General features: G+C 46.7%; 1 pseudogene; it reads right to left on the bottom strand.

The window, feature by feature from the left end:
- The window catches only part of LOC135385012 (uncharacterized), a 30621-nt pseudogene extending 14125 nt beyond the window's left edge, over positions 1–16496 (bottom strand).
- Between the last annotated feature and the right edge of the window lie 3514 nt (positions 16497–20010).

The raw sequence follows: 20010 nt of genomic DNA, 5'->3' as shown, positions 1-20010 counted from the left end.
GCACCCATTGCGGTAGCTGGGGTAGGGGAGTCAAACTGAAACGGAGTCGCGGACCGCTTTGACCATATGGGCAACATCACGGAGGGCCGCACAGAAAAAAAAAAAAAAAATTACCGCAACTATAAAAAATTACCATGACGTAAAAATACACACAAAGAACAGGAGTGATTGTGTAGCCGGACGGTGCGTGACACATACACATGGAATTCCTTGACACGCTAAAAAGAAATAAGCTGCATTTCCAAATGGGGTACCGCCGAAAATATGAAAAACGATTCGAGGAAAATGCGTTGTTCTTCACGAATGATTTTATCATGTTCAGGACCATCGCCATTGTCTCCTGTCCATCTGCACACTGTACTGTGGCTATCGCTGAGAGTTTCAGGTTGGAAAGAGAAATGGAAAAAGCAGAGAGAAACAGCAAGCTGACTTTATTGACACTACATCGTTTCGGAATCGTTACTTTTAACCGTGTAACTTGTGACTCACAACAGAAGAGATAGCGCTGTCGCGATAATGAGAAGATGGCTAGGAGCTCCCTAAAAATTAAAACAGAATGGCCGTAACAGCTAATTCCTTGCTCCATTTTTTATTTTCGATCTCCCTGCGCTCCTTTATAATTTCCCGGATGACAGTACATTGACAAGTAGTTTTTAGTGCATTTGTATCGAGTAGTGTTGTATTATAATACAAAGTCAGTATACTTCCGTGCGTGGAAGGTGAAAACAAACTGCATGAAACGAATTCAAAAGCACTTAGTTGAGGTGATACATCGCTGCAAGCATTGACAAGAAAAATGATCATAGCTATTCCTACTTACATGTACAGTAGTACACCTGCAGTCACACCCAGAATTACCCAGTCCGGCACGGTAAACAAACCTGGCAGCTGCATCTCGAAGTAAACGTGCGCTGTCTGACGCACTTCGCCAGCACTGTGGAAATGCAATCGCGAATTGTCCACCTGAAAGCGCGATCGGGAGCACGCCGTACTGTGCTCGCTCCACAATCTGACTCAGATAAACGGTGTCTTTCCAAAACCGCCGACGCGAACGAGAACGTCCTCGGCACGTGTGGCCGTTTTCCGGATGCTCTATTATACCACACGGAGAGAGAGAGTGTGTGAGTGGTTGCAGTAGAAATCACGTTTCATTCGACATCGTCGAGGCGGACTGCTACTGCCTCTTTGTTCGTCGGGATTGTAATGGTTAAAGATTATTCGAGGGTTCACGTTACCACGATGTAAAAAAAGTATCAAAAAGCCGTATCTGTGGTAGTTAGCCACTAAAATTAACTCACTTGGGTAGTCGAGATTATGGCATCACAGGTTAAGTTATGCGCCACTAGAAAACGTTGTTCCGTGGTATGGTATGCAATTTAATGTGAATGCGTGGATCCCGTGGCTCACCTGCAAGATACGTGAAGCCTTAAACAACGTCAAGTTACTTGACAGGTCATCTGAAAATAAATACCAGCAGCGTCCTATAGCTGGATTGCAGTTTCTTCTTGGGTAGGAGAGGTCACAGAGCAAGAATTGTTCGCATGTGTATGCTCTCTGGTACAAAACGATTGTTTGCTAGCAAGAGTCATCCAAGGAACGTGCGCTCAGTTATATCAAGAAGGGGATGAGCACAACAACAATAAGAGCAACAAAACAAAAAATCGCTTAATGCGTCAGCCTATGATTGTCCTGTCTACAACTGTACTATACAGGAATTAATCTTTCGAGTCAATATTAATCCGGTCACCAATTTGCGGATGTGTAAACGTATTGGCGGCACCGCTGTGACACAGCTTGCCCTCTGTTTAGTCTGATCTGGTTCACTATAGGAGACGGCTCATTTTCGGTGGGACATATCGGACAAGAATGCTGCCACAATAATGCCAGAGATTTTCCCAGCACCCGCTGTGAAAGATCGTACAACCCCCACCCCTGTAGATAGCACCAAAGCTGAGCTGACTTCGCAGATGAAAAGCGACAACCTAATTGTGTTGTCTTGGTGCCTGGGCTGCGAAACAACATATACGCAGGATTCAATGTACGACGTAGAACAACAAACAGACGTGTCTTCCCCTTTCGCACAGTCCCTTATAGCCGATTATCTCCCCTTCCCTGAGCATGTTCGCCAACATCGAACTGCACAGGGTTCCATCTAATCTATGCGACAGGCAGTTCCGTTCAGGGTCGCGGAGTTGCCACTCCTTAGTTGGAGATCCAACTTTATTACAACCTGGAATGGAATGCAAATGGCGGCAACCTTCTTATAGATGGAATGGGAATGGAATGAGCCCCTCTTTCAACTGGAATTTCGGAATGGGAACGGAATGACCGCGTTGTCGTTGTCCCTATAGTAGTTTCTGCTTCAATCCAATGGTTTTTGCCCTTGCGCCACTTGACCCTACGACCGCAAACGATGAAGAGGATAATAATATTGTGGGATGTTTCCCGTATCGTTAAGACTTCACAAACATGAAGAGAAGCCCTCCGCGGTCATTCAAAACATGTCATGCAAGAATTCATGGAACGACGAAAAATGCAAAAACGGGAAAATGGGGAACAGAAACAGACGTGCAATTTGCCGTGTGAGCAAGAGGTAATCATAGCAAAATAATGGGCGCATGGAGAAACCGCCTGTGCACGAGAAACTGGCCTCTGGAAGAGCTTACAGGACTGATAGCCAATTCTAAATCAATGATTACAAAGAAGCCTGCCTCACTGCACTCAAGCATTCAAGCACGTTCACAGCGGCGCAACGCAGATGCGAAGCGAAAGGTCTTTCAGTTCAGGTAGGCATTTCAGCAAGGGCACACCTTTCAGTTCGTATCTGCGTTCCGCCACTGCCAACGTTATCCCGCTATCTATCGCCGATATAGAATCTTTTTGCCTGCACTAGACAGTTCAAGGGCAATACGAGTGCGGACTATCTATTGTCTATATATTTGATGTCTGTGTGTGAAGCAAGGGATCTGCGCAAGATTTTCATATCAGGGTGCTGCCCGGAATTGCGTATTGACGGACGACCCAGTATGCCATCTGTTCACCTTGCCTTCTTTTCGAGTTATTTTCGTTGCTAAAGGCGAAGAAAATTAGTACTGTCTAATTAAAGAAATCGTGACATGCTTGTCCTACATGAAGTATAATCACTTCCTCCATGCGGGACTTCACCGTACTACACCACATGCGGTCGGCTGGATAATAAACTACTACTAACCCTGCCAGTTGCGACACCCCCGCATGTGTATTATGTCCAAGCTTTTCGCCATCCCGCTTTATACGTAATAGCCCACATGCATCACCACAAGATCACCAAATTGCTTGGCCCCTGGTCGCATCCAGCTCACCAACGCTCTGTCCTCAAGGCTCTCTTCGCCTTTTTGGACGCCACAGGACATCGATCCTCATTGTAACGGGACCCATTCCTTCATTTCCTGCTTCACTTCCAGCAAGGTCTGGGGTCGCTACGTCCAACGAGATGTTACATTGAACGCGCCGTTACATCCATCGGTGGACGTATCGGCGCATTGCATGCAACGGCTCGTTGGCTATAACGCCACGGTATGGACGTACCGACACGTTGGATGTAACCAGACGGTAGACTTGGTGACCTTTTGGACGTAACTGCTCGTTGGATAAGCGGCTTCAGGATATGTCGTGTCCTAACTAATATGGCACCGATGCAGTTCTGGAATCAGCCAGTCCGTAACAGATATTTCGTGGCGTATCCTCGGAATGTTTTTGTTTGTTTGTTTGTTTCCGTGAGAGTCCGTCAAATTGCGGTGTTTTATGATTTGATATGTTCACAAGTATCGGACAGAGTTGCTGTCTTAAGAGAATAAATTAGGTCAGGTTCTAAATTACGAGGTTGGTGCACAAGTTGAAATCCCCAAATCTCAAAATATTCACGAAATAATATAGTTGCGCAGGTAAAAAAAACTGCTGGTGTCATATTCCGCTTGCAGTAGTTGGCCTCGCTGAGGGCGGGCCGCTCGTCACGACCAACGCAACGCGTCATTTAATGGGAGCAGCGCGTGTCCTAGGCCGACTTCCAAGGAAACCGTACCGCCATGTACTATCGTCGGGGGAAACCCAGGCAAAACCTCCTGGAAGCACGGCCGGACTGGGCATAAGTAAGAAAGCTCCAACACGGCTTTACGACAACGAATGGCGCGAAGGCAGCGAACGATAAAAGTGACAACAAAGCGGAGACCGCTCTCCGACCCAGATAAGGTGGAGGCTGCGTCGTTGCTGAGGTCGAAAAGCGCCTAGTTCTAGTTTCGGCTCATTAGCGAAATTTGACATTTTATATCTAAACGTACGTTCGCTTCACAGGGTGTTTAATAAGCGCGGGGGATATGAATAATGACTGGCTCTAATTCTGCCATCTCGCATACTCTAGATAACATTTAATTAATAAGTTAATGAATGAATTCTGGCTAATTTGTCGTCCAGCAGTTGCAAACGGAACGCTGTCCTACAGGATGTTCGGATGTTCCTGCTAAAACGGCATCTAAACCCGTATTCTTGTGTGATACCTACCACAAGGTAGAGTGCCGTGAGCTCCCAAACGTCACATACTTTTGCATGAACTGTGTTGTGCTCTAGTTAGATTTGTGTGCCTTCAGAAAACGCACATGCAGGACGAAAAAATATTTATAACGAACACAAAATACGTGCTTGATATTTTTTTACTATTCAGCTGACGGTAACCCTTATATATGTACAAGACCCCAAGATCTTTAGGAGTAGTGTGAAATACAGATGCCGTAAACGCGGTTCAGGTGGGTGCTCCTGTAGGAGGTCGTGTATCCCATATTGCGCCTTGCGGTTCAGGAATGCTGAAGCTGAAATGAACGCAAGCAAATCTGTCGCTTCAAGGACCACAACCTCAGTTCGGTGGAGAGTCGAGTGGACGAACTCCAAGAGTTATGTCTTTGGCGTTCATAAGCCCAGATCCGTTGTAGAAGCTCAGTGGAACCTGTTCAGAACAAGAAACATAGGCTACGATTACCTTTCACAGTGCTAAAGAAGTATGATTTGGATCAGCTGGTACTGACCAAAATTGACAGAACAGCATCGTTGCGTCTACAACAAATCAAGTTTGTCACATATGAGACCCGTAAGATTACCTGAGTTTTTGGCGTTCGGACAAATCTGGCGCAGTGGATGGCGTACGTAAGGCATAGTTTGACAGCGTGCAGGGCGAACCTCATACCAACGCAGTTCCTCGGGCCCGCACCGAATGGTAGATACGTGTAAGGCCGGATAGATGATAGGTTCTCGTCGCTGAATCTGAAAAGCACCTAATTTCCCTATAGGATGACACCTATGCAAGCCATGGATGGATCATACATCCATACCATGTGAGCGCTCATGCGACTATCTGAATGCCTCACTCATACCTTTCAGGATCGAACTTCTCTGGCTCAGGGAAATACTGGGAGTCATGGTGCATGGCATAGACTGGTATAGCCACGACGCATTCCTCAGGAACGACGATATTTGTACCATCAATTCTGTATGGCTCGGTTGTCGATCGTTCAATCCTAGAATAAAATTACTTGCTATTCTTTATGTTTTTAGTTACTCTAATTGATGTTCAAGCAACAAGTGCAGTGACTTCAGTGATAGTAGCTCGTTCTCTGAGCTCTATGTTTGTGTTTTTGAAAAAGTTCGCCAGCAATAGACTTAATAGCGGTGGCGGTGCGACAAGCTGTTTACGACAACAACATTCTGTTTACATCATTACCACCATGGTGGTAATGATGTAAGCAGCTTGTCGTCGTTGACCTCACTAATTGTCACCAGCGACAAGACTGTAGCAGTAACGCCACATTGACTTAGTTCCGGGGTTCTTGGTCTGTCTCCAAGGTATACACAGTGCTCAATAGTTACGTCATCTCACAGTACGCTTAAGAATCCCCTTGAAAAACTGAAGGAGGTCATCTACACGCTTTTTGAACGAATGGAGGCTTCCTATTAAGTTGTAGAAAGAGATTAAAGAGAAAGAGGATTAAATGTAGAATTATTGGGAACGTATTTTCTTTTATCTAGCGCCGCCAATACTTTAGAGAAAAGTCTTGGATCACGATGCGCATCGCTTACATCATAAGGCGAACCATATACCCACGGAATTAGCTCTCAGCAGACGTTCCCGGTTCGCTCTCAACTCCTCAAATCAGGTGCTCCTTCCAAAACGCCCATTTACATTTAGGACATTTACATTCTGGTTTTATACGGTATCCAATATGCAATCTGTTAGTTGTTAGTGCCATTTCCCTGGGTCTGTCCCTTGTACATATCTCCCCAGACTCAGGGAAATGTACACCAGCTTGCATGCAGTTTTGTCTTTGCTTTGCGATTGTTTAATTCGCCTGCAGCATGCCTTCTTGTTGCTGCCGAATGCGTGCCAGCAGCGCATTGTTTATGGGGAGCATTCCAATTTATTGAGGTGACCACTTAATGGTGGGGACGCCCTGTGCACCCGTGAAGCAAAGGAAGCAAATATGAGGAAGTCGTCACACGTGATGGGTTCTAGTTGACGCACGAGGAGGTGTCGTTCGATTAGCGTTGGCGGATTATGAAGAGTGCCCAATAGCCGATGGCACATTGCAGGATGTGCAGAGTATTGTGTTGCTGAGGCCCAGTTACCGAAACGAAGTCGTAAAGGAGACGTTCGACCCCTGCTATGCCTTCTCCTGCTGAAGGAGGATAGTATGGGATCCACTGCGTGGAGGAATGGGCACTGAGTGATGTCATGACGCCACTGTTCAGGAGCCAGGGCTGACATTTTGACTGGAAAATTGGATCTTCTGTCGCCTTTTGAAAGTATGAAGAACGGTGGGTCGTTGCAGTCATCAATTCCACTTCGTCGCCTCGTATTCCGATGTAGCCAGAGATCCACTGCAAAGCAAGCTGGCCTTCTAGTGCCTTATGTGCACCTTTAGGATATCGACAACTACAGGAGCAAAAGATCAAAAGACCCACGCTCTCCTTGCACTGCAGTGCTGCTTTGGAGTCATGCATACCAGCCACGAACGAGGTTGCTATTCCAACACCTTCCTCAGGAATACCGGCGTGGCGTATAAGCTATACATGGAGTTGGACGGGTGCGATACAATAGTCGGTACCCTCGACATATGGACTCGGCTTGTAAGGCCTTCTTTTTCATGTACTTAATGAGCAACTTTTGTTACGATGATGCCAACAAAGGCAAGCCACCACCACCTTTCTGTAAGGCACTTGATCAGTTGAGTATAGGTCGACAAACAGCAGGGACACTATGCATATAAGTAAATTTAGAAAATATATGCGCACCTGACAGAAGGGGGAAGTATCCTCATCGATTCGGAAATAACTGCATTCAGGTACTTCTGCTTCGATATCACATCAAAGGGTGGTCGGTTGTCCTGGAAATACACAAGACACTCGAATTAAATCGAACGTAGCAACCGAGAGCAATGAACCCACAATGAAAGTAACAATGCTGCACCTCTAAAAGTGCGGATAGAATTGAGCTCTCATAGCTTGAAAACTGCTCTTATTGACTGATGCACGCGTTTACAGGGTATGACTTTGGTGTGTAACTACCTCAGAAGTAATGTGACCTCTGGTAGAAAATAACGAACAGACTACGCGTCCCCAAAAAGCTTTGCGAAAGTTACCAAGAGACTTACGTATTTGGCAAAGCACTCGTTCACCTCCTCCCTCAGTTTGTCTTGTATTTCTGGGTGCAAAGCCAATAGGTAAAGAGTAAATGAAATAACAGACGAAGTTGTGTCTTAGCCAGCGAGGAAGAACAGCACGCACTGTGCCATAGCTTCATCCTCTGTGACAGCTGACATGAAGGAAGACCCACAAACGAATACATTATAGGTTTCTGTCCGTCCGTATTGGCAGTACAACTTCATTTGTGCAAATGAAGAGCAAGACGCGAGATTCCGAGCGAGCACATACTTTCGTCTGAAGAAAACTGGACGGTCTTCTCATCGTCACCCAAGTTGTAAAGTTCGTCGTCACGGGTTTTTGTGTTTTCTATTGGGGCTGCAAGGTTCCCTTCTTGAGCATCCATCATTAGTTGCAGAAAATCTTCGTTGCGCTGTAAGAATTGCGAGGCAGTCATGGGCCAAGTAATGCCAAGTGCACTGTGCAATTTAGTTCCCACAGCATGCCAATCCAGATACTCAAACAAGAAGAGTAGAATACTCATGAGGCTAGCGCCTCGAAATTAAATGAAAGCCAGTTCGTTGATAGGCGTGCTTACATTGTCCTTTTCCTGCCTCTGTTTTATAATATTCACTGAAAGTGATTTGAAGTACTGGAACACATCCGAATTGGCTGGTTTAATTTTCAGAAGTTTAAATAGCCCAGGGAACATAACTGTAAGGAGAGTTAATAAAAAAAGAAAAGTGAAGCGTTTATGAGAAGAGTAAACATCACAACAACAATTGCAATTCGAAACTGGAAGGTCACTTTCATCGAGCGAAAAATTGGATGTGACTTACAGAACAATATAATTTTCAGGTTCAGATCTTGTCCAAAGGCTTCTCTTGCCTTTGACACGAACAAGTTCGTCTGATCGGAATAGGAATCCAGAGTCGTTCCAAATGCGCATCTGGCAATGGTGTTTAAGGAAAAATGCCCGAAAAACCTGAAAAGTTTCGTAGTAGCTTCAGACTAAATTCGTCAGCATGACTGGTCGGCAGTTAATGTAAGATGCTAACTGCTTTGCGTCAATATTATCGTTCTTCTCCGCTGCCTTTTGCAAATGCTCCCTCGTGATTCTTGCGCAGTCTTCAATGAGTGCAGTCATCTGTAAGACAATATATGTATTCGAAGAAAGTGAGTTTTTGGAAATACTGGGACAGTCAGCATTGCATTCGTCGTGGCAACACCTACCCTCTTCAGCTTTCCCGTAGAGAAGGCAGGGCTCACTGCAGGACGAATTTTGCGCCATCGTTCCACTGGAGCAGTGCTCATCATGTTGTCCAATAAAGAGTCCTGGAAGGTCACGCGCTGTGGGAGATTAACAGAATGAAAGGAAAGCACTAAGGTGAGTAGCGTGTATTCTGAAGGTCAGATCAAATTAAGCGCCTAAATAAACAGTGCCATTGATCACATTGTGCTGAAAAACTCCAACATACGCCTGTTTTGTCATCCTATACGGTAGCGAGACCCGATTCGACAGAGTATAATCTTATCGTCAACCCTGGCTGGCTGCATTTGTCCTACACATATTTAATTAATAGCCGGCTAACTTGGTGCCTTTGGTGAATCTCGTTTCCACTGCTAAAAGTGTTTATTGCGAGTAAATGTTAAATTTTGCTGTTGCTGCGTCTGCCCTTTGGTGCCTCTGATCTTCGTGTCTTCTCATGCTCAGGGAAGCGAAACGCCACCTACGTGTTAATTACACCAGCGCTGTTGCATGTTACTTTGCTAAACATATACATTTTATATGTGGGTGTGACATCATAGTTACCCTTCTATTTGGAAGCGAGGCAAAATCTTTCACCAGAACCTTCTTAATGATCTCCGGCTCGGCGACGAACAGTGTTGGCTTTCCACCTTCGTAGGCTCTGTGGAGGTGTATCGAAGATTTGTGGCTAACATAAATCTAGTGTATTTGCATGTATATGCTCAGGTCACTTCCATGTCACTTACCCGAACACTTTTCCATATTTCTGATATCTTTCTTGGTCAAGCGCAAAAAACGGCTGCAAAGAAGATTCGAGAGTAATACCATCAACGTGCATCACACAATCAATGTCTCTCACGGTAACATAATCTCCATGGGCGTGTTGCAGACGCTAGTTACTGGGTAGTACGAAACCTACCATGTAAAGTAGCTTAAGAAACGGCCCGAAAATGAGAGCGAACGGCTCCTGTGTGAAATTTTGGTTCTTCCAGTAGTTCCGGTGTCTCGCAGCATACCTGCACACAAATGAACATAGCTTTCTTCATACACGTAACGGTTGGCTGTGTGAAAGAGACATTATATCAATTAAAGAAAACGAAATAGAACAGTAAAACTCGTTTATGTGCTGAACTAGCTTTGTTTTGTCAAATAAAGACCCTTTCGATTTCGTCATTAGCAAACAATTCTAGGGCAACGGTGATGTTGCAGTGCCAACGAGGATTCTCATTAGGTTCCATAGAGCATCGCCTCGTAGTTGCGTCACCCACGCGTATGGATCGTAAAACCCTTGTCGAGATGTTGCCCCATTCACCAGAAGACTCGCTGTTGGCCTCTTGGAAGTTTTAGCTTCGGATGATCCACGGCGACCCTTCTAAAATTTTGCGATCCGCGACGGACTTACGCACCATCCACTTGTCTCCACCCGTCATCCTCCATCCGTCCTTTTTGTGTGTGCATGTGTGTGTGTGCGCTATAGTCGCAACGACGCCTACTTGTGTGCGAGCTGATCATGCCATTACCTCCCCCCCCCCCATCACCCTGCTCCACGGCGATAAACTTGACTACGGTCAAAGCATAGTGAATGAAACGACAGGACCGTTCAAAACCTCCTGCCCACCACTGGGAGTTTTTATATGTTTTTAATTGAAACAAGTACCATCCAACCCAAACACTCGCTCTGTTACATGCGCTGTTCAAAACCCTGCGCCGTACAGCCTAGCCTAGTCATCTCTCTTTTTTTCTTTTGTTTTCTTTTGTTTTGTTTTCTCGGAGTAGCAGAACCTGTCAGGTGACAAGTTCAACCTCTCCGTATTATTTTTAGTCCGTCCAACTCCAACTCAAAACCGTGCTGAATTCGTCAAACCGGCAATAGTTCAAAAAACGTATAGTGAGTCTATTATATCAAAATGACCATGGTATCTTCTCTAGAACGTGTCTTGCGGCAGTACGATTAAACTGGAGAAAACACATCGAAAAATCGGCAAAACTGAGAGGGCGTTGCCCGATCACGATGCAGTGCTGTTGAGACAGGACGACCTCGTAACGGCCTGGGGGCGACGACGACGCGCCACTATTGCTTCGCGCAAAGACGGCAGCTGTAAGTGCTATCGACGCAGTCCTGGAGTGACACAACGAGCTGAGAAGCCCAGAACGTCAGGCCCTCAGGTGGGTTCCCCGTCATCATCATCATCAGGGCTCATGCAGAGAGACCATCACTTCTACACTTGGTGAACCGTGCGGCGAGCACCACCGTTCTGCCGGGGACCCGCAGGGAAACCACAGTCAGCCCACTTCCCGGCCACCATATGCATGCTCCGCGATGGTTCTCCCGAGGTAGTCATCCTACACCCCAGCGTCCCATTCTCCTTGAAGCAATCGGCCTCGATTACGTTGTGTCTCGCCTGTCATTGCTCGTTACGTGAAAAAGGCTTGAAGAGCAGCGACGATTGTCACGTGCCCTAAACCAATAGTCGACCACTTGACTCTTGTCTCTTCATGATTCATCTACTTTATCATGAAGATTGCAGGATCAAGTGCTCGACTGGATGAGGGCGCGTGTCATTCATTTCTGTTCTTCACCCATTCTTTACGTAACGGCCAATGACAGACAAAGCAATCGGGGTCGAATACTTTGACGATAATAAGATCCCTGGTGACAATGCTTGGAGCTCACTGTTCTCGCACTCGGATTGCCTTGGGCCGACACTGCTTCAGCTCTTCATTGAAACCCGCCTGGATCAGAGCATACTTGTCCACGCCATCATTCTGCTGCATCCGCTGCCACAACCGCAAACCGTGTGCCATGCCTTATCCACGTGACGTCCTCAGTCTCCTATTAAAATGAATGCTGGCAGTTGAAGAAAAGGCACCAGCAATGGGGTTCGAACTCACGGCCTCTGATTGCCGGTTAGGGATGCTACCAACTACGCCATGCATGCTACCCTCTCTTACCATATACCGAGCCACGCCAGAATCTTACATACTTCCACATTCACACAGACGAACACACTCATTACAGGCGGCATCCTTCTCCATTAACGAAAGAGCTTCTTCCGAAAACGAAAGTGTGCAACTAGACGTTGTGAGGCTTGTGTTGTCTCTGTCCTTCCATGTTTAATTGCCTCGTTCACTAAAAAGTCTCATTCTCCTCGCCAAGGTATCGACGCGAATCGTAACCGCAAGCACCGGTCCACGTATGAGGGGGCGGGGGATAATATAACGGCCTGTGGACGACGGCAATGCACCACTACCTTTGGGTGCCAAGGCAGCAGCTAGCCAGTTCTATCCAGGCAGTCCTGGAATGAGGCCAGGGGTTAAGAGCGCATCCGGGGCTCCGGGACATTCCGTCATCATCGATCCGACCCCACGTAGATAGGTACCATCATCTTTACAAGCTTACAGCTACAGTAGAAAACTTGTTTGTGACAGATGAGGAGCGGCGCTCTGACCGCAGACGCTCGAACCGTTTAGTAGATGATTGGTCGGGGGGGGGGGGGTATGTTTAATGATAACAAAGAAGAGGAACGAGGGAAAGGTCAGCCAGACAGGGTGTCGGCTTGCTATTCAAAAAAAAAAGATCAGAGAGAGAGTACCCAGGCGGGTACAGTCCGGTTCACAGGGCGACCAGTAGGTCGTTTGCAGCGAGGTAACGGAGGAGCAGTCTGGTGACTGCGCACTGTCGGGCGTGCTGCACGGGGCCGAGTAAGGTCCGCAGCGTGAGGTGCAGGCCCAGGTGTGTGAGCTGTTGCTGAAGTGCGGCTCTGGCTGAGGAGTAAAGGCGGCAGTGCAGGAGGAGGTGGGTAGTGTCCGCCACCACACCACATTTCGTGCATAGTGGGGAACCTATGTTGCCCATGAGGAACTGGCGCGATGGGGTCTTAGCGACGTTGAGTCGTAGGCGGTGAAGGAGTGAGCTCTCCCTTCGAGAGAGGCTCAGTGGGATGGTGAGCTCAATGTTGGGATCGATGGAATGAAGGAAAGTGCGGGCTGGGACGGCGCTCTCAGTGAAGAGGCGAGTGTGCTGGGCGCACATGCGGCGTATGTGGAGTCGGCATGACAAGGGTGATGAGTGGTCGGTTGGTGGCGAGTTATTACGGAGAAGTCTGCCTGCCAGGTGGGGTGGCGACATGATGTTCACCGGGATTGTGCGTCCTGGACTGGCTCTGCAGGGAGCCGTAAAAAAAGAAGGAGAAAAAGGAAAACATCCAGACGGCACAGCCGATGCCGGGATTCGACCTCTAAACCGGGCCGGTTGACATCACCTCACGAAGCACTTGACTAGCACCAGCGCCATTGGGAGGAGAGGAGTGAGGAGAACGAGGAATTATTGAGCACGTGTACGGGAATGGCATCTCGATCATGTCGTATACAATCGGCCACAACCGCAAACGAACAAATGGGGGCCGGGAATTTATTGACAGAAAATTAAAAACGGAAAAGGAAGGATAAAAGGGGAAAGGTCAGCAAGGCAGCACTGGGGCATGTAGATACCGATATGTAGAACTACAGGAAACACGCACTACAGTACGCATGTCGGCGTCTTTGTTTATTCAGTTTATAGGTGCTGCGGTAGACCATTTCGTGTTCTCTAAACAGGAATTGTGCCATTTCTTTATATCCATGGATTAAGTGAATTTCTATTGTTCTTGTGTATCATTCTCTGTAACGCTGCTGCACGATGTATTCTTGGGAGCAGAATCTTCGTCAAGCGTTCTGCTTTTTACTCTCACCCAACCGAAAGGATTATTTAAAAAATGATTTGAATTGAATGCACTGCACCTCTAAAGTGTCGTTCGCGACAGTCACCTTGCAGAGATTACAGGTTTCCAGAGCGTTGTTTACCCTACAATTGTTCGCACACATGCTTACACATAATTAAAATGCTACACCCACCGCAGGCTATTTTGCATATATCTAAGTGTTCGACCCTGTGCTGGTTACAGGTAGTTACAGGGGTACGGGGCCCACCCTTCCCATTGAAATGCGCGCTCACTGACGTATGTACACAACAACAACAACTACATGAATGCCGATGGGATGCGGTAATTCACCGCAACAATGACAAACAGAAACCACCTTTTATGACACATACACCTACAACGTTTTTGTCGTAGTACCTGACTCAAAAGTATCTAATGCGAAATTACGGCACATATTGCATAAATTTGCACCTGAATCACAATTAGGCGACAGCTGTGTCAGAATGCAATTACAACACAGCTAAATGCATTCTAACATCACGTATGTGATCTCACATGTACAGGAGGACAAGGGTTGTCGCGAATAAAATCACCCATTCCGGCAGAGCGAAGAATCCGAGCAAGCGGCATCCTGCCTCCCTCAATGTCAAATTAATGGATCCCCCAAGGCTATACTGTGGAGAGATACGCACGTGGAGTTGTTGTACAGTTACCTTTGTGGTGTAATACGCTCTTTTGAGCTAAGCATTATCCGCAGACAGTTCCCTTCTTTTTCTATTTTTTTTTATTCTACGTCTCTTTTTGCGGTACCAGGGGCGTCAAACTCAAATCGAGTCGCGGGCTGCGTTGACCATAGACAATATTATGAAGGGCAGCACTGAACAGAAATTACCGCAACTATCATGAAATACCATAAAGTAAAAATACACACAACGAACGGGAGCGATGTAGTCATTGCGTGACCGGACGGTACGTGTAGAATTCCATATTTAAATACTCCGCCTGACTTGTCAAAAGGGGTGCGAGAAGGTGTAGAGCGTGTTGGTTGGGAACATGATTAAGAACGCGGAGGGACAGGGACGAAGAAGAAGAAGCACACACTCGGAGGCGAACGCCTGTGTGTGTTCGTCCCTGTCCCTCCGCGTTCTTAATCATGTTTTGTCAAAAGGAACAGATAAGCTGCCTTTCCAAGTCTGGTACCGAAAATATGAAAAACGCTTCGAGAAAATATGTTATCCGTCACAACCATACGGTGGGGAGTAACGCGTTACAAAGTAGTGCGTTAGAGGTAACGCGTTACATTCGAGTAGCGAAATATGCTAATGCATTACATTTGGGAGAGAAGTAATGAGTAACGTAACGACATTACATTTTTACTAACTGACGCGTAACGGCGTTATGCGTTACTGCGTGTTCGGGAACGTTGCTTCATCGTCTAAACTTGAAAGCATGAGCGAGGACCGTGCCTGCAGAAGCCGGGAAAATCCCCGATTTTTTCTATTCATCTTCAACAATGACAAGACTGTCACGTCGGCACCCACGAAGAACGCAAAAGAATGATCATTAACCTACCGTGGTTGAGATGTCACCTTTGTTTACTACCTCTGTTTTTCACTCCCTCTGGTATTTTTCGGACGAATGGGACAAAAGCGACAGAAAAATATCCTCTACCCTCTGAACAAGTAACAAAGTACCAAGTGATTGGCTGTTTGGATTTGTACTGTGTGCACTCACTGGTCATTAGGCGTCCTCTCAGCCAAACTAGCGAAGATGAAAATTACATCAACTACTTCTGCGTTGCAATAAATCGTACATATATGTTGTGGTCATGCGTGACCCTTGTTTGTGCTCAACGTTGCTTGTATTTATTTGCGGAATGCACTTATGTGACTCAACAACAAATGGTACATATTATGAGGACAACTGGTGAAGTAATGCAAAAGTAACGGCGTTAGTACAGCGTTACCTATTACCACAATAGTAACGAATAACGTAACGCGTTACTTCTTGAAAACGTAGTGAGTAACGGTAGTGCAGTACAAAATAAAAGTAACTTCCCCACCTATGGTCACAAACGATTTGAACATTGCAGTGTTCAGGACCACTGAAATTATCTCTGATTTACACACTGTACTGTCGCCCTCGCCTAGAGTTTAAACTCCCAAAAAGAAATGGAAAAATCAGAGAGAAACAACAAGCTGACTTTATTGACACTGGATAGTTTCGGAATCGTTACCTTTAACCGTGTAACTTGTGACTCACAACAGAACAGATAACAAGGCGTTCTAAAAAAACAGTGTTTCAATGTACTAGACACAGAAATCTTTGCGACTTCTAACAATTAAAACAGAATGGCCGTTGCACGTAACAGTTCTTTGCTCCATTTCTTTCTTTTCTAACTCCCTCTGTTCCATTCTAATTTCCCGGATGACAGTATACATGGAAAGTAATTTTTATTATAAAGTATGAGTACTGCAGTGCGTGGAAGGTGGAAATAGACTGTACGAAGCGAGTTCAAAAGCACTTAGTTGCGGTGATACATCGCTGCAAGCATTGACAAGAAAAAAGGATCATAGCCATTCCTACTTACAGGTACAGCAGTACAGTTGCAGTAACACTGAAAACTACCCAGTCCGGCACGGTGAACAAACCCGGCAGCTGCATCTCGAAGAAGGTGTGCGCTACCTGACGCACTTCGTCAACACTGTGGAAACACAATCGCGAACCGTCCGCCTGAAAGCGCGATTGGAAGCACCGTATTCTGCTCGCAAAAGCCACTATCCGATATAGATAAACGATGTTTTCTGCAGAACGGCAACAGGTACTGGAGTAATGCTTTAAGCGGCGCAACCGCTAACGCGAACGGAAAATCCTCGGCACGTGTCGCGTTCTCCGGAGCCCTATACCACACTGAGAGAGAGAGAATGATTGCCTGGTGGTTGCAGTAGAAATAGCATTTCATTCGACATCGTCGAGACGCACTACCGCTGCACGAATTTATTTCGTCATATTATTCGCATCGCTGTTGCTGCCGCTTTGTTCGTCGGGATTGTAATGGTTAAACATTATTTGAGGGGTCAGGCTACCGTGATGTAAAATAAGGTGTCGAAAAGCCGTATCTGTGTTGCGTCGTCGACATCGTGGCATTTTTTCTAGTTCGGTTACGTGCCATTAGAAAACGTTAGATTAGATTACATATAGATTAGAAAGAAAGAAAATGAAAAGGGGGTAAAGGTTAGAACTTTCAGCAGCCACCCAAGCAGCACAATGTACTGAAAGTCGAGTGCAATAGGGGTGGACGGTATGTGTCTTATCATTGTTCTTTAGTTTCACGAGTCTGTTCAAGGCCTTCCACCTACCCGTCCACCCTGATTGCACTCGACTTTCAGTACATTTTGCTGCTTGGGCATTAAAGGCGCTACCTGCTCCATCGCCAGCTTTGCGTAACCGCAGCACACTCCGAGATTACAACAAAAAATAGAAGAACACAGAAAAAAAAAAGAAAAGAAAAAGACCGTCACCGTCAGATGTCTTATAGTTTGTGTGCGGAATTCATCGCTCGCATTTCAATATTGAGTCCAGTCCGGTCCAGGAGAACAAAGGGAGGCTTTGATTGCGGGGGCTGTCCCAGTGACCCAAGAGCAGGGCGAGAAAACCGGGGTATCTGTCATGCGCGAAACACCAGTCAGAAGCGATTCTCTTCGGCGTAAATCGTCTACACTCGAGCAATACGTGGTTGACGTCATCCACTACACCATTCACGAGACACATTGGAGAGTCCACCAGCCCATTTTGTAAAGCACACGCCGGCAAAACGGGACACCTGTGGCGAAGACGACGGATGAGCGTCTCTGCCGAACGAGAGATGCGGTTGGGGATGCAGAATCGTAAGTTGGGATCCAGCTGCTGCAGCTGAGTCAGGTCAGTCCCATTGTCAGAGAACCATAGTCGACGGGAAACGTCTTGTGCAACGCTGCGCAGTAACGGACGTGCATCTGATGCTGGGAAAGGAATGGGATGTGATCTTCGTATACAATGCCCCTCTGCAGCGAAGGAGTCCGCCTTTTCGTTTCCCGAGATGCCACAGTGACCAGGTAACCACTGGAACACAATCTCGTAATAACCCTGGACAACAGCGTCAAGGAATACACCAGTGAAGCGCACGACGAGTGCGGGTCATGTGCACGAAGCGCAGACAGGGCGACTTTGCTGTCGCAGTAGAGGATCCAAATATTGGGATTTGCTGTCTTTATGTACCTAAGGACCCAGATAATTGCATAGAGTCCTGCCGCAGCGGATGACGATACATGGGATAACCGGAAATGCCTTTCAATGCTGATGTCATGAATCGCAAAGGCGGAAGAGGAAGTGTCATGTGTGCAGGATCAATCCGTGTAGACATGGATATGACAGCTATGGAACTCTGCCATCATGCTCAGGACACACTGGTTAATCACAGAAGGATGGATTCGTAGCTCGCTTACTTATAACGCAAGGCACATAAAGAAAAAACCACATGTGAACGTAATGTCTATGACGCAAACCGCAGGGGGTGCAGATGGCATGAAATGTACAGGGAGCTTGTTCTTCATATTCAGCGACGAGCTTATAAAACTAGCAATGACGCCGGCTCCTAATCCTCCGAACCAGTGGATGTTTCCTATGACGGGTCCCATATCATCGTCGTCATGTATCTCTCTCTCTCTCTCTATGACAGGTCACAAGGCGCGGATAGTGGCGCAGTGTTTCTTGCATCCGCAAAGCTTGTACGAGAAGTTCCTTTCCTTCCACAAACACACAACTGTCGGAAGCTGCTCGAGGTAAACCCAGCACAACACGTAAGCTTCGGGCAAGTGCTCTTTGAAACACGAGTTCTGATGCCTTCGAGAGCCCATGAAGGACAGGCAGAGAGTATAGCACCGTCTGCCGCACCAAGGACCTATGTAGTCGTAAGAGAGACTAACAGGAACTTCCCCATCTCATGCCGCGCAAGGAACGCACGATGATGCAGTAAACCTCTGCCTTCAAAGTGATTTTCTTGATGTGTGGCGTCCAAATCGAGCCGGCGTCCAGAATTACGCCCAGAAAGTGGTGCTCCTTTACTATGTCTGGAGTACAGGTTCCCAAGCCTACGGGAACCGTTTTTGACTTTCACGTGTAGAGGGCAGGACGACTGTCTTCTCCGGCGACACATCCATACCTCGTTCCGCCAGGTATAGTCGACTACAGTGTCAAGTTTTTTTCTGAAGTCGCTGTTGTATTCGCGGTCGAGCTTTGCCTGACGTCCATATGCAAACATCATCTACATACCAGGGAGGAGCTTCGAGAGATCACTTAGTGCAATATTAAATGGCACAGGGCTGAGGGAACTTCACTGTGGAACACCTAGTGTCATAGTGTGCTTCTGGCTCGAACCATTCTCTGTCCGCATGAAGATCCTCCTGTTCTCCAGGAAGTCTCCTATCCATGATACCATGCGCCCATCAACACTTCTGCTTTGCAATGCTGTGATAAGATGACCCTAGATTAAGGTATCGAACACACGTTTAACGTCCAGGAATACAGGTACTGGGCCGTGCCTGGGCTTGACAACGCCGACCATGGTCCGCGAACATATTGGCGAGACTGGACAGCTGAATTTTAATGTCACTTTTTTTTTTCATTGGGTACAATCTAAGAAAGAAAGAAAAAAGGTTTTTTTTTTACCTTTTGGGGTAGAAGTGCGTTGTCCCAAATTTTCAACCCTTTTGGGGTAGACAATGAGGGGTAGAAGCAGTTCTACCCAGCCACTTCTACCGGGGTAGAACAGACCTACCCCATAGTAGGGTGGCAGCTCTACCCTCTTCGTTGAAGAGGTCTACCCGTCCACGGTTGAGTATTATGCCCCTTAAGGCATATGTGTTATACCTCATGGGAGAGCTATGTGGTATGCATGACTGTCTGGAACGAACTGACAGCCTAAAGTGACGCAGTTTCTTCCCTTCGTCTGCACAGTCATGCACGGATTGAACGATAAGTGAATTGATATACAGGGTGTGTGCAGAAAAACATGACCCGCATTTTTACATGTAACTCGTTGTCTACTTAGCCGAGGAACTTTTGGTGGCGCACGACGGCGTATTTATGCGTGCGAAAGCTACAAAAAAATCCTGGAAGGCCGGCTCAGTGTAAAAAAATAAACAGAGCACGAAAACATGGGCTTCCATGCATTAGAATAGGGCGGTCATGACAGTGCATGCTAGTGCATTTCGGTCTCAGGAGAGTTATGTGCAGGCACCGCTAGGGGTACTGTCGATGAGCATCCATGTGGGACATCGTTTCGATTTATGCACCGATAGCTCCCCTAGCGGTACTTGAACACCTACGTCAACCTCTCCTACGTCAACCGTGTTGCCCTTT

The sequence above is a fragment of the Ornithodoros turicata genome, chromosome 2 (assembly GCF_037126465.1).
Source record: "Ornithodoros turicata isolate Travis chromosome 2, ASM3712646v1, whole genome shotgun sequence".
In the NCBI taxonomy this organism is placed as follows: Eukaryota; Metazoa; Arthropoda; class Arachnida; order Ixodida; family Argasidae; genus Ornithodoros; species Ornithodoros turicata.
Note: the sequence above shows the minus strand (reverse complement) of the source record. Positions and strands in the feature narration are given on the sequence as shown.